The sequence below is a fragment of the Xenopus laevis genome, chromosome 2L (genome assembly GCF_017654675.1).
Source record: "Xenopus laevis strain J_2021 chromosome 2L, Xenopus_laevis_v10.1, whole genome shotgun sequence".
NCBI classification, from domain to species: domain Eukaryota; kingdom Metazoa; phylum Chordata; class Amphibia; order Anura; family Pipidae; genus Xenopus; species Xenopus laevis.
This window is the reverse complement of record NC_054373.1, coordinates 13,297,206-13,312,902: the sequence shown is the minus strand read 5'-3', so window position 1 is coordinate 13,312,902 and position 15,697 is coordinate 13,297,206.

The window sequence follows — 15,697 nt, the reverse complement described above, 5'->3', positions numbered from 1 at the left end:
TTTGAGGTGTTTTATTAGTAGTAATAATAATAATGTGAAAACAAATTCTACAAACACAATTCAATATTTATTACATACAAATTTGGCTACTTATCTTCAATAGGCACAAGAACATATCGTACCAAGTTAGACAACATGCTTAATAAAGCTATGTACACTTTATACAATTAATCCATAATGACTAATATCAAGTCTAATTAGGATCTATATTAGCACAGGAATGATGAAAAATAAACCAAATAATATGATGCTAAAAATAAGACACACAAGCTCTACATTAGGAATTAAAACAAAAAGGATGACAATATATTTAGTTCATTGTATTTGACCATCGGTGCAGCCGGCTTGGAAACGGTATTAACAAAAATATCTGTCATATGATTAATCTGCCAATTACCCTTTGGGCAATGTATTCTTCCATTCCTATATGACGGCTTTACTTACACATACACGTTAGCAATAAATAATATTTGCATGTCATTCATATTAAAATCCAAATATACTCAAATATACTCAACATTAAGGGGCAGATTTATCAAGGGTCAAATTGAAAATTCTAATTTTCAAGTTATTTTTATGGTCAAAACTAAAAAATTAGAATTCTATTTCGAGATTTATCAAACTCTGGCCCTTCAAGAACTCAAATTCGACTATTCGCCACCTAAAATCTGTCGAATTGCTGTTTAAGTCAATGGAAGAGGTCAGGGATCAATTAAAGCCATATAGCCATTGAAGCACAGGATACACAGTAAATAATATATAATCCCATTGTATACTACAGAGCTTATCTGCTTTGTGAACTGTGCCATTTCTTTTTTTTCAGCTTTGAATGGCTGCCCCCACGGCTACACAGCAGCTTGTTTATATAAACTATAGTAGTACTTATCTGTTATCTACTGTGTATCCTGTGCTTGAATGGCTGCCCCCATGGCTACACAGCAGCTTGTTTATATAAACTATAGTAGTACTTATCTGTTATCTACTGTGTATCCTGTGCTTGAATGGCTGCCCCCATGGCTACATAGCAGCTTGTTTATATAAACTATAGTAGTACTTAGCTGTTATCTACTGTGTATCCTGTGCTTGAATGGCTGCCCCCATGGCTACACAGCAGCTTGTTTATATAAACTATAGTAGTACTTATCTGTTATCTACTGTGTATCCTGTGCTTGAATGGCTGCCCCCACGGCTACACAGCAGCTTGTTTATATAAACTATAGTAGTACTTATCTGTTATCTACTGTGTATCCTGTGCTTGAATGGCTGTCCCCATGGCTACACAGCAGCTTGTTTATATAAACTATAGTAGTACTTATCTGTTATCTACTGTGTATCCTGTGCTTGAATGGCTGCCCCCACGGCTACACAGCAGCTTGTTTATATAAACTATAGTAGAATTTCTGAAGCAAATACACCAGTTTTAGCAGTGCAGAACAACAGTGTGTTATATTTTAATTACTTTAAAATGCTTTCATCATTTGGTGTTACTGTTCCTTTAACTAATTTGAACCGGACACAGTCAGCAGAAGATACATTGAGTAAAGGAAAGTCACTCTGCTCTGCTCAGAACTGACCAGAGAAATGTCAGGCAACTTTTCTGTACTCACTACCTTCATTTTCTGAGCAAAGACTTTCCTTTTGTCACAGACATAATTTCTACCCACTGTGTCCAAGCAGCCAATATGAACAGCAGGTGGTGCTGTTATTTCAAATTCATTATATTAGCAGTGTGAAAACTGCAATTATTTTAAAGCTAGAAATCAAAATGTTACAAACTGCAGAAGTGTCCGAAAAAACTTATCTGAGCTATTTCACATTCATTTGTTTTGAGATCCATTATCTGGAAACCCATTATCCAGAATGCTCCGAATTACGGAAAGGCCATCTCCCAGACTATTTTATCCAAATAATCCAAATTTTTAAAGATTTCCTTTTTCTCTGTAATAATAAAACAGTAGCTGGTACTTGATCCCAACAAAGATATAATTAATCCGTATTGGAGGCAAAACCAGCCTTTTTGGGTTTATTTAATGTTTACATGATTTTCTAACAGAATTAAGGTATGAAGATCCAAATTAAGGAAAGATCTGTTATCCGGAAAACCCCCGGGTCCCAAGCATTCTGGATAACAGGTCCCATACCTGTATTATATTTTGGGCTACTTCTGGGATCAGAAAAGGTAGTCTAGATACCAAAAATGATTTAGTCTATTAGCAACAGGACAGTTTGTCTCCAGTACACAAAGGTTACCAGCCCCCAGAGCAGTTCCTATCATTCCCAGCCATTGATTGTTGTTTGACAACCCCATGCTGTTGGTGGTCATATCACTGGAAAAGCTACAAAAGCATTTACTTAGATTTACTTTTCAGTATTTGTTTCCTGATGAAAGTGCCACAATATGCTGTATGTGCCATACATTTTATTATGGTCATATATATATGTATATACTGATATGTATATACTGACCAGGTCTCCAAACTAATGGATGATCACTGTGTTTGGCTACCCTCATCTTATTTCTAGTTGGGTGTTTCTGTATCCTTCAGTTGGGAGTCTACATACCCAGACTAATGCAGTCTTCATCTAATGGAAGATTCAGGCTGGCCTTATTGACATCTGATCAAAACAGATAGATATCAGTTTAGAGAAAAATCCCGGTGGGTCCCAAAGCCACTGTCGACCCAAGTCAACGTCTTCATTTGGGAACTACAGGCACCAATCATGGTCCCCACCCATAATTGTGTCTGCATGGGGTTAAATACGCAGTATGTGTAAGGTACTTGGTGTGTATCAGCGTGGTGGGGGGGTGGTGGCACTCGTGACTGTGGTGGGGGCCCTGAGGCAGGAGCCCCACTCCAGTCCAACACTGAGAAATATAGAGATTTATGTGCATTCATTGGGCTGCCCAAATAGTCAAGAAGGTCTAGATAAGCACCATCGGCCAATGTGTAATCAATTTAAACCATTTGCCCCCTCCTATAAGACATTAAAAAAAGCAAATTAACTAGTGAACAGGTTGTATACAGGTATTACATTCCATATAGTAACTAGGAATGCACCGAATCCAGGTTTCAGTTCGGAATTCGGCCAGGATTCTGCCTTTTTCAGCAGGATTTGGATTCTGCAAAATCCTTTTGCCCGGCCAAACCGAATCCGAATCCTAATTTGCATATGCAAATTCTGAACGGGGAGGGAAATCACGTGACTTTTTGTCACAAAACAAGGAAGTAAAAATGTTTTCCCCTTTCCCACCCCAAATTTGCTTATGCAAATTAGGATTCAGAAAGATTCATGGGTTCGACCGAATCCAAAATAGTGGATTCGGTGCATCCCTAATAGTAACATTCATAGAGATTTTCAGTTATGTTGCACACTGGTATGGTCAGTGTTTCTAGTCCCTGTAAATCAGATTATTACTGATAGTAATAATAATTCTATTATCACCATGGGTCTTGCTACAATAAATGCAATAAACCAGGGTTTAACAATTTTCATGATAACAATAACACTAACAGTCCTAAGAATTGCACACTGGTATGGTCGGTGTTTGTAATCCCTGCAAGTCAGATTTTTTACTGATAGTAATAATAATCATTATCACTATGGGTCGTGTTACAATAAATGCAATAAACCAGGGTTTAACAATTTTCATAATAACAACAACACTAACAGTCCTAAGAATTACAACTAAAGCCTAGCTCCCTATGAGCCTTTTGTCTTGTGTCATTCAACACAATGTCGTCCCCGAAAAGTTTCAGAATAAAATGACTTGGAAAGAGTTTTTTTCCCCCCATTTCATTACATTACTCGGAAAAAAAATATTAATATTACGATTTTTTTGTTTCATAAAAATGAACCAATGCAAAAAAAGTCATTCACCACACGCGTTTCGCTTCAGTGCGGAATCTTGAATTCCATTGTCGTGTTCCATTCCAGTAATCGCCGCGTTGGGTCGTTTCAAAGAGAGAAGGCTTGAATTACTTGTTTTGAATGCAGTATTTCCAAAAGCAAGCTGCAACACAGGGAGAGAGATTTAAGAAATTAGTCACTACTATTTCCATTTCATACACGCAGTTACTGGTGTCATTCTCTGGGGGATATTACTATTCTGCTTATCTGATGCATGGTGGAACTATTCCTAGGACCCGTTTTAGCACTGACGTCACCTGCTCACATCAAGTATGTTTATGGCAGTGCTATAATCTCAAAATGGGAGTCATTTCTTAGAAGGGTACTTTTTTTTCTTTTTCTTTTGATTTTTGACTCTTAAAGAAACGGTTTGTATCATTTATATAAACATGATTTTCTAAATGATTTTTAGAATTTATTTATAAATTATTTCAATTATTTTATTTAACTTTAATTAACTGAATGAATGATTTGAATAATTATTTTAAATAATTTATTTTATTTGTTGAATCCATTATTTTCATTATTTATTTAAATGAATTCAGTTTTTAATGTTTTGTTAATTGAATTTTTTTTCATTTATTTTCGATTAATTTAATGCATTTATTCAATCAATAGTTTTTTATTGTTTATTTTGAATATCTGAATGAATACAATTTTAGCTAATTTCATTAATGTATTATTTTAATTTCATAACATACTATACTTTTTTAAAGTATTAATTGTTAATTAACTAAATGATGCATTATTTTAATAATTATTCAATTTAATTGCATTTATTTTCATTGATCAATTATTTTTAATTTTACTAATTGTGCCTTTTAAGTATCTCAATTTTAATCAATTGAATTGATGCATATTTAAATGTAATTAATTATTTTATTTGTTTTAATACATTTGTTTACTAATGGCAATTCATTTTCTTTACCCAGCCTTATTTATTTAAAATTTCTTTGTTAATATGAGTAGTAACTGTTACAGAGGAAGTGTTTTCTATATTGAAAGAAGCCAATATATCATCAATATAGCTCTAGTAAATTAGTTCTTTTGTTGGCCACATCACTATGAAAAATGATAAAATACTCCGTAAGAAAAAAAACAAATTTTTCTTTGTTGTCACTTAACATAGGAAAACTTGACAATAATGGAAAGTGGGGTAAGTAATTTAGAACCCACAAATATCACACTAAAACACAAGTTTATGAGTTCTTTAGGTTGCTTTCAATTCCCAGTGTATATTTTCAGTGACATCTGTGTTTAATCCCACACTTTCTGTGTTTTTAATCATCCATTAGGCTCTGTTCAGTTCTCAATGCAATGGCAACCATAATGGCTAGTGCATAGTGTTGCCTTGCTCAATCTTATGGGACTTTTTGCCTGGAGACCACACTTTTGGGTAAGTACTTTCTTGAACATCCATCACACTTCTCATATAGCTTCAGTTCATAAAAATAAGCCAGGAAGTATTTTCAGATGAGAATCACCTGCCAAGTACTAGTGCTAATTATGACTACCAGAGAGCGAATGGAGGCCCATTTTGAGCTGTGAAAACACCAGAAATCTCCCCGATATTACCCTAAAGTGCCATCAGCCGAGTGACTTTGCAGATGGAGGGCCAGAACCAGTGATAGACAATTTCTCCATTTTCCCCCGACAAATTCTTTTCAGTCATTGATAACTCCTATGTCATTTACTGACCCCGTTTTTTTGATTTCCTGGGTAAGGACTGGGAAGCCTTCCTAAAGTGTTTCCCTCGGACAGGATTCAGCTCCGTCAAGTCTTCAGTCTGGTCAACTGACTCTTCCAGATGTAGGATGGGATTGGAGTGCTCCTCTCGCAGTTCCTCCTGCACAGAACCGATAACAGAAGAAAACCAACAGAATGAAATGGCCTTCAAAAACATCACAAGGAGGAAGCTTATCAATAGGAAATATAAAAAATTTGAAATCTTCTCTGGTCTACATTTCTACAGAGGACTTTATAAAGCAATGTCCATAGTCTAAATCTAGATGCATTAATGTAATGCTTATGTAGGATAATTCCTCTGGCATGGTTATTATATTTTGGCAAGTCACCAGGAATCGGGTTTAGGCAGCAGAAGCATGTGCCTAGATTGCAACTTGGAGGTGGGCAACGAAGGCCCTGGGCACTTGCCTCTTCTTGAACTTTGCCCCTGTGGGTATTGCACATATGGAGGCAGCACTGTACAACATGGAATGGGAGAGCGAGCTTGAGGAAGGGTTAGAGGGGTTTGGTGGAAAATAAGCATGCAGCCTATCATGGGATGGATTTGGTAGCAATCCAAAGGGCATATGAGTAGGCATCCTTTCCTTGAATGCCAGTACCTCTTGAGTGGTTTTTGCAAGTCACTTCCTATTATCACTTTGGGGCTAAATTATTTTAGCTTTGTTCTTCAGTCTTTTTCCAGTCTCCCCTTCCCTCCAAGGAAAGCTGGAGGGCTGCCACTACCATTCACTGTCATGCCTCAATGGTCTCTAAAGAGACCTAAGTATTATAGAATCATTAATACGTCAACACAGAGCTTTGCTTCTCTGCATAATTCCACTTGTACATATGTGAGCACTGCTAAATGTTGCCCTGACATCTCTGTAGAAGAATGCCCCTAGGGATCATATTTTTGATGCCTATAGATAATGCATCAGCCGAGGCAAGCAATACATGGAATCAAATAAACTCGGATACATATACAGGCATAGGATCCCTTATCCAGAAACCCAATTTCCAGAAAGCTCCGAATTACGGAATGGCTGTTTCCAATAGACTCCATTTTATCCAAATAATCCAAATTTTTAAAAAATTATTTCCTTTTTCTCTGTAATAATATAACGGTAGCTTGTACTTGATCCCAACTAATAATATAATTAATCCTTATTGGAAGCAAAACCAGCCTATTGGGTTTATTTAAAGTTTAAATGAATTTCAAGTAGACTTAAGGCATGAAGATCCAAATTATGGAAAGATCCCTTATCCGAAAAACCCCAGGTCCCGAGCATTCTGGATAACAGGTCCCATACCTGTACCAAACATGAATGAATTCCTCTTACCATTCTGTTCTTCTTTCCAAATAATTTGGGGTTCGCTAAAAATAAAATAAACAGAATATCAATTAAAGTGTGATCTCCAACAGCTGCCCACCTATTGTATAAAAAAATTGCATTAATATCTATCTGCTGTGTATGTTTCAGTTACATAGTTGTTATTTTAAGGAAGGCTCTCCTATCTGATACCTGATAAATAGTGATGGCCAATTGTATTAAAGTCAATGGGCATCTGAATAATTTTGATGCGCGACAATGTTTATGCATGTGCCTACTCTGATGTGCACCCAAATTTTTTCTACGCCCCAGATTTTTTGCTGCCAAATTTTCAAGGCAGTTTCATGAATTTAGAAATTTTAGAAATTCACATCAAATTTTTGCCTGGCAAATGTATTCGTCCATCACTACTGATAAAGGTTCACCAAGGGCATCTAAAGGGCCTCAAATATATATATGGAGTCTTTCCAGATCTACGGAGACTCTCAATAAAGGCCATGCACAAACCTAGGGATACTCCCTGCAATATAAATAAATATAAATCCATCTTATGATCAGACACATACATAAGAAAATCTTTTATTTATCCTATTTAATGTAAGGAATATAGTGATAATGTAATGTCCTGAAAGTGGGTCTTGCCATATAACATTCTACCCCATAAACCCTTCAACCCCATATACCCTTCTATTCTATCCTTCAATGATGGGCTTATGGCTACACTACTATTTAGCACTGGAATTAAGAGTCCAATTTTCACTCTACACATTTGTTTAAAGGGTCAACTCAATGGTGCCCTGGGGCTCATATTTGATTTGTTTTAGGAGCAACTCAGTGGTGACCTGGGGCTCATTCTACAAATGGGTGTTTTATGACAGTTTAAATCATTTTCTGTGCAACGAGGGCAAAGAATATATTAAGTAGTAACATTTTATTTTCTGCCAGAAATGGCGTAAAGTACTCTTTAAAGTCACCCTAAAGTCTTATATATAGATATATAAAGAATACAATCCTAGCCTTCAATGTAATGGTCTAAAGTACAGAAGGAATTATGAATTTCTACAGTACTTTGGAGATTACTACTACTACTACTGGATATTACTACTACTAGTGTCTGTCCTAGACACTATGGGGCAAATTCACTAACCTGCTGAGTTGCGCTAGCGCAGCCTTCGCCGAACTTCGCCAGGGTGCCGCTAATTCACTAAAATCCTAAATTGCACTCAGGGAGGTGAAAGGTAGCGAAGTTGCGCTAGCGTTAATTCGTCAAGCAAAGGGAAATTACACTAGCGATGCCTAATTTGCATACGGTGCCAAGTTAAAGTACAATGGACATATTATGTAGCAGCAAATACATTACACTACACAAGCCTGGGAAAGCTTCATAAAATAAAATAGAGGTTTTATTTTGCCCTACACATGTGGCTACTGTATAGTTTAGGTGCCATATGTTAGGAAATGTAGGGGGGAAGGAGGGTACCCCCAAAAAAATTCACCCTTAAAAAAGGAAAAGACATCAACTTTTTTTGAAGCAAGCCCTATCTCCTCTATTGCACTTTGCCTGAGGTGGCAAAGGCAAGTCTGGCGCAAGAGGTAACGTTCAGTAAAATCCGCAAGTTAGTGAATTGGCATAGTTATGTCCCTTCACCATAGCACAACTTCGCCTGGCGTAAGGGTGCTAAGTAGCGCTAGAGTAGGTCCACTTTGCTAGCGAATTTACGCCAGTGCCCATTAATAAATCAGCGGAGTAACAAAATGACGTCACACGGGCGAATTTGCCATATCGTTAGCCGCTTCGCGCTTTAGTGAATTTGCCCCTAGGGAAGTCCATTTATGGATCTATATATAAGCAATTTTTCAGCTGGTCTTCATTTTTGTTATTATTAACCATCTTTTTCTACCTTATTCTGGTCTGCAACTGAAAATGCTATCTGGTTGTCCAGGTCAGTGACCCTGGGGACAGCAAAAAACAATTCTAAAGATTTACTGTAAGGCTTTAATTTTAATCATTATTCTTATTTGCTATTTATTTTCTTTCTATCCAGGCCCTTTATCATTCATCTCCTATTCTGAACTCCCAACTGCTGCCTGGTCATTAGGGCAATTAGGCTGTTAAAATTCCAAGCCTGGCAGCTGCACAACAAAAAATGTTAATAATTCCAAATAACACCAAGAAAAAAAAGTGTCGGAAAATCATAACATTTGATAACATTTGATTTAAAGGCAAACTACACCTTTACATTTCCAGTCAATCAGAGAATTAAATGACATTTCCTTTACAATAAAGAAAGCAAAGCTAAAAAAATACAATATAAAGTTTGGAGACATTAATACATTAGAGATTTTCTTGCAAATCGAATTTGCAAATTATAGACAATTAGATGAAGAAGAATATCTTATTTGAGGTGTTCTGGACGGGCCAGTGGCATTTGATAAACTGTAGGAACATCTGACCTACTGACCCAGGCCTTGCACAAGCTTTTCATTGGACGGGTCCTTTTTTTCCCTTGACTTTATGCATTTATACACAAATAACATTTACATCAGCGACTCAGTCCTGTTCCCTCGTTTAGGGCCCTTAATGTACATAGTTTCACATTCTTCCCATTTATAAAATGAGTATCCAGGCAATAAGTCTGCCTAAACAACCTGTAATACAGTTCACAAGCTCCTCCGCTGACAATGCCAGGCACACAATACTCAGCCCTATACAAAGGGTGGTGGGAGGTGCCGCATGGATTTACTGTATGCAGAATTCAGGGAGTTTACATTTGCCCATGATTTGGCATTACCAAATGTCTATTGGTTTATCCCAATATTTCACAAACATGTGCTATTGTTCCATTCATGTACGATTCATTCTTAGGTTTCACCAATATTGATGTCAACACATTAACTGGTAGTGATGGGGCCCATAAGGCCAATCACAGTGTAACCAATCAGGATTGACGGAGAGTGTAACCAATCAGGATTACCCTTACAGGACCATCAGTTGAATTGTTCACTGTTTCGTAAATTTCACGGGAAATTTGCGAATTTTCCGGCGAAGCGAAATGGCCCAAATTAGCCCATCACTACAATTTAGGTATATCAAAATAAAACAGGTTGCCATTACAAAGTGCCAATTGGTCAGTTTGGCCTCGGGAAATGGAACATTAACACTGGTGATTAGTATGATGGCCATTCCTATCCAAAGATACTGTAGACTGAGAACGTTCAGTATCCAGTGAATTTCCTATGTGACAATGGACTGGATGGTCCTGGAGATCCACGGATATGGGTACAGGCCCCAGATAAGATTCATCTTCTCCATTTGGCTCAGTATGTGTGTGGGCTTATTAGCCAGAAATTCACTGATTCAGCAATCAGAAATGCTTAAAGGGTTGGTTCACTTTAAGTTAACTTTTAGTATGTTATAGTTTTTGAATTATTTGCCTTCACTATCAGTGGCGTAACTACTCACCGGCAGGCCCTGGTATAGGATGAGCACCTGGGTCCCCCTGTCGGGCCCTCCCCCCTATGAATTGTGTGCACTGTACAATCTCCCCCTGCCCAACCACCCACAATATCAATTATCGTGGCTCCGGTGGGCCCCAAGAGAGTGCGGGCCCAGGTGCCATCGCACCCCTTGCACCCCTGGTAGTTACGCCACTGTTCACTATTCAGCTTAAAAATGGGGGTCACTGACCCCATCTAAAAAACAAATGCTCTGTAAGGCTACACATGTATTGTTATAGCTACTTTTTATAACTCATCTTTCTACTGAGGCCTCTCCTATTCATATTCCCGTCATATTCAAATCAATGCCTGGTTACTAGGGGAAACTGGAGAGCTGCAGAATGAAAAGCTCAAAAAACATAAATGATAAAAAATGAAAACCAATTGCAAATTGTCTCAGAATGTCCCTCTCTACATCATACTAAAAGTTATATGTTTTGCTATAGATATGTTGGAGTTCTGTATATAAAGGATAATAGTAATAATTGTTACCTCTGACTCCAGTAATTCTGGCGGCGAACCTGGAACTGGCACTTTTCTCTGCTTTATCCAACAAAGCTAAAAATGTCACCATGATCTTCTGCTGCTCTGGCTCCATCTCTTCCATTTGTGTTTCTTCCTTTACCTCTGATGAGCACAACACAACAGAGATGCTCAGTAAATAAAGGCAATGAATCTTATATAAATTTGCTATCAGAATCTCAGCATCCATGGCAATACATAGGAAGGAGCTGGTAGATATTGCAGCATTGGGGCATATTGTTATTTATTTGTTGGAGTTTCCAAACTGCTGTCTCTTTCATGCATACACAACACAGACACTAATAAACAGCACCCACTAATGAGTCAATAGGGTTTAATTATTACCAAGGAGGAAGTGTTAGAATTCTAATGGGAGCAAATTTGCACCGATAAGTGCCCAAAACTTGTGCAGGACGTGCTGTGCACTGGATTAAGAATCCGGCTGGAGGTACAGAGTAATCATAGAGAGGGAACCCCTTACAGCTCCGGGCACTCCCTCGTCTGTGTTACGAGTCTTTCCAGAGGATTCCCACGTGCTACCCCATTAACCACCCTCTCTGAATGCAGAACTGGAAAATGTACCCAGCATAGTGCAGTGCAAAAAAAATACTGGGCTTTGTGTGTTGCCCCACATATGATCTAAAAAAATTTTTGCATAGTAAAAGAAAACACAATTCTAAACAACTTTGCAATATATATTCATTATACATTATCTATGGTGTTTAAGTTATCTGTATATGTATTGCTATTGAAAGCAGCGTCTGTCCCTTTCTATTCTCAGCACTGGTGGTTCAGACTGTTGATACAACGTAAGACAAGGCAGCTGATTAACAGCCCTGTCTTTGCTGCTGGGGAGCTAAGACTTTTGCAATATTGTTTAAAAAGTAACAAACGGGAGTTCATTAAATGCTGCTTCCCATAGAAATTGTTTTTACAAATAATTTGAAGGAGGTAATTTATTAAGACTCAATATTTTCTGGTCTGAATTGTTGGGGCAAAAATTCTAATAGAATGTTTCGAGACTTATTACAGTATACCCAAATGCTGCAAAAAGTCAAAATCCTAAAAATTCGCCATCTCAGACCTGTCGAGGTCCTGTATAAATATATGTCTGTGCTGGGTTTAGCCCAAAAATCTGATCTTTTAGGGGGTTTTCGGGCAAAAAAGTTGATTGATTTGGGGAAAAATCCCAAAAAATTCTGGAGATTCAGATTTTCCCTCGATTTTATTGAGTTTTCTCACGATCCGATTAAATCAAGTTTTTTTTTATTAAGAAATAAGCTAAAATCAGGCATGGAAGGTTTTTAACTAATATTATGAGATGAATTTGGATTTTAGCAAATCAGTTAATCAACGTATATTTGTTTTTTATATGTTTTGGGGTTGACTTTAAGTTGCTTTTAGGGGGTTATTTAACTAAACCACAAATTTATCTGGTTCGGCTTTTTGTGGCAAAAACTAACATTTTTAGTGAAAAAAACCCTTCAATTTTTATTATACCCCGATGCAGCAAAAAGCCCAAATCTGAAAATCTGCCATCTCAGACCTGTCGAGGTCATGTATAAGCCAATGGGAGATGCCTCTATCCCAATTGGAAGTTATCATGGCTATTCAGGGGCTGATTGATTAAAATTAGAGAAAACCACAAGGAACTGGAGTTTTTTGCATCTTGGATTTTTGAGATTTATCAGTCGAATAAATCGTGAACATTGAAATGAGAAAATAGGTGATTAAAACCTTTTGCACTTCGACAGCAGTTAGTGTGGGGAGGGTATATTTTAACATTTAAGCAGTTTTGTTTACTGAGATTGGAAACACTGGGATTTTCATTTGCAATCAAATTTTTTCTATAAATCTACTTATTACAGAGAAAAAGGAAATATTTTTAAAAAAATGTGGATTATTTGATTATATGCTGAGCTTTCTGGATAACGGGTTTCTGGATAACGTATCCCATACCTGTACCAGCTAAGATATAATTAATCTTTACAGAAGGTAAAACAATCCTATTGGGTTTAATTAATGTAAAAATTATTTAATAATAGGCTTAAGGTATGGAGACCCAAATTACGGAAAAATCCTTTATCTGGAAAACCACAGGTCCCGAGCATTCTAGATAACAGGTCCCATACCTGTACAGCACCAACACATTTATTTTGAAAATGTTTATTTGATTTTCATATTAAACAAATGAAATCAGAATGACAGCAAATGTTAGGCAGATGAAGAGAATATGTTCTATTCAATATAATGGCATGATATTATAAAAACTGTATACCATTCAAGAAAACTAACAAGAACTAACTAAAATTAAATAAGCCAGTGGATGTACAACGAAAGAAAGAAAAACGCCCATTCATCGACTGGAATGCCGGAAAGAACATCTTACAATTGAAGAAACCGCATTATTTGATACTAGTATTAGAGTTACAAATTTCAAAAGAAGGAGACCAAATCAGCCTAAAAGAATCTTTGGAATTATTCCCTTTGGTTTAAGTTAATAAACTGGTTCATATAAGAAATGGTTAGGGATGGGCGAATTTTCTCGCCTTGTTTCGCCGCGAAAATGATGCCCATAGGCGGCGTGCGTCTGAAAAAACCCACACGACCAAATTTTTTTGACGCCTATAGACTTTAATGGGCGTCCGCGACATTTCACCGGCGGCAAATTTTTGGCGAAACGAAAGGGGTCAAATTCGCCCATCCCTAGAAATGGTGTCCGATAATGAGGGGGGTTCTGTTGGTAACCAGGAATTAAATAAAGCTTTCCTAGAAGCAGCTAGAAAAAAAACAGGCAATAATTTAATCTCATGGGAGATAAAATTTGTTTAAAGAACTGAAGAAAACATTATATTATCTAGATGCAATAAAGAAAAGCACAGAGACAATAAAAATAAAAATAAAAATTTAATTTTTATTTAATTTTTATCTTCAGTTTAAAATTCAAAAAACTATTGACTTCCCTCCAAATAGATCAATCTTTGGACAGGACCATAAATAATGGAAAAGTGACACATTCGGGGTGGATTTATCAAGGGTCGAATTTCGAGGGTTAAAAAACCCTCTAATTCGACCCTCGAAGTAAAATCCTTCGAATTTGAATATCGAATTCAAAGGATTTAGCGCAAAAGCTTAGATCGAACGATCGAATAAATCAATATAAACGATTCGAATGATTTTATGCGATCAATCGAAGGATTTTTATTCAATCAAAAAAAACTTAGAAAAGTGCTGGGGAAGGTTAATCTGGCCAAGTATGAAGTCAAATTTTTTTTAAGGGACGGTACTTTGATTATCGAATGGTCGAACGATTTTTACTTTGAATCGTTCGAATCATTCGATTTGATCGAATTTGACCAATTTGATGGTCGAAGTACTCAAAAAAATACTTTGAAATTCGAACATTTTATTATTCGAACTATTCACTCGAGCTTAGTAAATCTGCCCCATCAGTCTCGTCACATTTAGGACAATATGATATAGGGCTATTAGAGGAATTTTTCGAAATTGTTTTTCCATAGCCTTGGTGGATAAGCTTAAATTGTTGTATCTTCCAACTCTCTGCTCAAATTAATTAATTGTAATCATTAATAGATTTCACCAAATCTGAAAAAATTCAGTCCATTTGATGGAAGGTTTTGATAACGGGTGTGAGTCTCTACTATAAACATAGCAACACATTTACACAGTGCGTTGCTACTGAAATAGGTAATGGCAGGTCTGATAAACATGGCATGAAATAAATTAGACACCGTTATATAATTAATTCAGAGCAACTTCTACATATTTTTAGAAGTTAAATTATTTTAAGAGACTTCATAATTAAGTACCTATTTCTTGCAACAAAAAAAAAGGAAACTTTATCCTTCTCCGATCTTGAATCAGAGAACAATTTTTTTATAACATTTGCGACTGAAATCATTTGGGGAATTTTTTTTTTTAGATTTAACATTTATAGAAGATAAAATATATTTTCAGCGGAAACCGAATTTTCAAATGGATTTAGCATTTAAAAAATTCTGACCAATGCAAACAACGTAACTTCTAAATATTACATAATACAAATAAAATGCAGAGAAAAAGAAGTCCCAATGCCCCAAGCCAATGGCAACTACAGATAGTACATACCATGCAGACTAAATAAATCACAAGCAGCTACTAATTACATTCCATGTTATCCGTCCAGTTAAATATACAGTATATGATGCCAGGTTCCATTCTGATGCCATAGCAGATGGGCAAGGGAGGAACATACCTTCACTAAGCTGCTGGTTCTGTCCCATGAGTGGAGAAGACCTCACCTGGCGAGTCACAAAAGCAATGGTTGCAATAATTAAACCAAGAATTGCAAGTCCGTTCATTATTGGATTCCTCTAAATTAGCATCTAACGGAGCACTATGCGCCTCTGGGGAAGGCTTGTCAAGAGGGTCGCAGATTTCTGCCTGTCTGTATGAAGCAGCCGCTCTTTTAAATCTACCTCTACCCTCATGACCGGGGCCAACAAGACCCCAATCAAATTCCACTTTACTCGCTCACATTTCTGACATTTGGTGATGTGTCTCCGGCTATTTTGTGTGGTTTGCATTGTGCCTTTCTAGTAATAGAGTTTCCAACGTCAGAGTCCCTTTCTCTGCTTGTGCAAACACATTAAATGTGTGTTATCACTGCTTGCACAGAAGAATCCCCCAAACTTTGGAAAGGACTCCTGTCT